This window comes from Camelus dromedarius, chromosome 4 (genome assembly GCF_036321535.1).
Source record: "Camelus dromedarius isolate mCamDro1 chromosome 4, mCamDro1.pat, whole genome shotgun sequence".
NCBI classification, from domain to species: domain Eukaryota; kingdom Metazoa; phylum Chordata; class Mammalia; order Artiodactyla; family Camelidae; genus Camelus; species Camelus dromedarius.
Window position 1 is genome coordinate 46,054,813 of NC_087439.1, and position 3,661 is coordinate 46,058,473.

Consider the following 3,661-nt stretch of genomic DNA (forward strand, 5'->3'; position numbering starts at 1 on the left):
ATTGAACTAGTGCCCTTCCTTTGCATTCCCATAGCTGTGTAAATATACCCCTTCTAGAAGGCATGGACTTATGCATTTGTATTGTGATTGTTGGTTTACTTGCCTACCTCCCCCACTACATAGTTAACTCCTAAAGACAGGAATTGCCTTTCACTTCTGTATCCACAGTACTTAAAACAGAGTGCTAACAACCTTGTAATAATATGAAGAATATGAAAAACAATGAAATAAGTGGTACCTGTTATTAAAACCTGGGCTAAGTGCTTTTTATAATTCAATAACTGTTAAGTGTCAGCTCATAATTTTGTGTTTGGTGAAACTGTTTTTAACTAAAAATAATATTGTCCAGCTTGTTTGTTCATCTTATTCTCAAGACTTGGCTACAAGTGACTTTGGGATGTTTCCAAAGGAAGAAAGTTTCCTATGTTGAATAATTTCAAAAGAACATGACTCAGGCTCTGAAAGTAATCCAGAAGAGAATTTCTAAAATATTTTGAGTAGGAATGGTATTATTGGATTATTTTGATAGGAATAACCCTTAAATGCCTGTGAGAACCACCAGACGGGGTTAGGTGCCCCTCCTCCATGCTCCCATAGCAATGAGCACACACATATCTAGCCTAGCACACGTCACATGGAAGTGAGGAACAGTTGTCCCCTTGTATCCCTTGGTATTGGTTCCAGGACCCCTGCAGATGCTCAAGACTCACATAAAAATTGTATAGTATAGTCAGCCCTCAGTATCCACCCTTTTGCGTCCACAGAGTCAACTTTGAATCTCTTTCTGATGACCAGTGGTTCTCAACCAGGAGGATAATACACCTGCCTTTCCCTGCAGGGGTGTTTAGGGGAAATTTCTGATTGTTCTAATGATGCGAGGAGGGGGAGTGCCCCTGTCATTCAGTGGCTAGGAGCCAGATATCCTACATACTAATATCTTACAATGCTAAATATGCTAAATATCCTACAATGTACAGGACAGCCCTGGACAACAAAGAATTATCCTACACATGTTCACTAAACTCATTGTGGTACTCATTTCATGATGTATGTAAGTCAAATCATTTTGCTGTACACCTTAAATTGTACAGTGCTGTATGTCAAGTATATCTCAGTAAAACTGGAAGAAAAAAAAATCCTGCCCCAAATACCCATAGAGACCCCATTAAGAAGTGAACTTTTTTTTAAAATCTTTGATTGCCCGTTGGTTAGGAGGAGCCCAGCACTAAAACTCACTCTGAACTGAAACTGCGAAGGGGTGGGGACAGGAATACCTAGCTATAGTTTGTAATTATGTGGGCTTAAATAATCAGTACATTACTTTGTGATTACTTTTCATAGTTACTTCTTTATTTCTCTCATATAATTGATGAAAGATTAAGGAGAAGAGAATAAAGTCATTAAATTCAGCTATCTCTTTTTCTTTTTGGGGGGTTGGTCCAGATAAGGTTAATTCTAATCGAAATAGCAAAAAAAAAAAAAAAAAAAAAAAAAGTACTTTCTTCCGCCTCCAAGAACTTCCCCAATTTGGCACCACTCTAAGAATTAGACCTTGGCCTGGAATATGTACACGTGATAGTGCCATTCCTTCAGAGTCCAAGGTCTTAACTGTCTGAGCTGATAATCCAGGTCACTCTCAGATAATGTGGTTTCTACATTGTATCTAAACTCTTCCAGTTTTAACAGTCTCTGATTCAATACCACTAAAAGTCAATAATATTTTCACAAGTCCTTCCTAAACATACTGATGACACTAAGCTATTTATAAGCATTAATAGTTTTTATAAGAACAGTGCCAGGCCCATGAGCTGAAGTGCAAGAAAGAATTCCAAGGAGAAGGGGGCACAAGATCATTTCAGTCAAATGGGAGATACTTTTTGAACTGCTGGATTTTTGGTTCCTCTAATCAGGATTTTTAGGAAACCAGCTCCCCACCTTTCCCTGGGTTCATTCCTAGTTTTAAAACAACATTGTTTATTGCTTGCTTCTGCTAAAATGTCAACTTCATGAGAGCAAGAACCTTGTCAGCCCTATTTGTACTGCATCCCCAGTACCTAGAGCTATATTCTATAGAGGCATTCATTAAGCATTTGTTGAATGAACGGATGAATGAAAAAGTAATTTACTACAAGTATAGATTTAATCACTTACCGGTAAATGAATACAGTGATAATCATCAACAAAGGGAACATTTAGGTTGAGAGGAGATTATATGACATACTATGAACTCTGTACTGAATTGCAAAGTCATGGGAGGAGTGAGGAGCCGAAACCATCCATATGCATAACATGAAACATAAAAACAGATATCACTGAATTATAAGGAGCACTTAAAAATGGTGCAAAGGTGCAAAAGTCAAGTGAAACTCATTTATCCCTATGTCCAGTTGAGGTGAAGAATATCTGATAAGCTCTCAGCAAAAGTAAGCTCAATTTTAATATATTACCCTGAAAAGCCCAAAGTCCATTAGTTTCAGCAATAATTCTGGACACACTTAAAATATTATTTTACAAGATCCTAATATGCACATTAAGGCACAAGCAAAATGCCTCATAAAGTAATGTTTAATACTTTACTGATGACATACAAAGAAATTAAAACAAACTCCTTTACATCATGTATGTTTAGTAGGAACCAATAATTATTTCCATTTTACAAAAGGACAAAATAAAGATAAATGAAATGTAAGTCAACCATGAAGATCACCTTAAGTCAACACCACATCCTAAATAAAATTTCCATGCAACCAGATAATAGTGAGGGAATTTAAATAAAATTGAAAATCAACTCAAACATTAATAGTATAATTTTAAAACTTCAAATATTTCCTGACTTTAAAATGTCAATGAGAAGTATGGGAAAGACTTGTGAACATGACGTACATTACTCATTGCATAGGCAACCAATTTTTAACCTCTTCCAAGTCCCACAGAGGATTGCAAAAGAAATTCTGTCTCCTGGATCCTTAACTCAAAATCAATATCAAGGCAAGCGTTTTAATTTGTGATGGCTTTCAGCAGCAAGTAACAGAAAACATGATGAACTTTTTTTAAGTACCAACAGGTTTGAAGGTAGAGAATGACATCAGGCCAGGAGGCTTTTATCCTTCTGCACTTCTACCTTAGCATGCAGTTTTTGCCCTCGTGTTTTTGTTTTGTGGTCATAAAATGGCTGCTCTACCTCTGGCATTGCACGTGAGTTCCAAGCAGGAAGAAAATGACAAAGGACAAAAGGCATGTGCCAGCTAAAACTTGGAAAGAGATTTATCAGAAGCTTCTATTCAGTGACTTTTTGCTAAGGTCTTATTGACCAGAATTTGTCTCACATGACCATGCAGAGGTGCAAGGAAAGCTGTGAAATGCAGTTTTGCTGGCATATTGCCACCTTCTTGGTTTCTATAGAATATGTGCCTAGTAAGCTGTTCCAAGTTAATGCAGTATTGACTATGCAATTGGGAGATACTGAGTAAGAGAGGGTGTGAAACTTATAGGCAAATTTACCCTGATGCTACTGAAGCTTAAACCAGCTTCCCTCACTTACATGGACCCCTTCCAAGACCCTGCGAGATATTTTGGAAATATGTTCACAATGTCATATGTTTCTGTAAAATTTGCACAATTAAAATTGCAATTAATTAATACTACTTTTCGTTTCCACTCT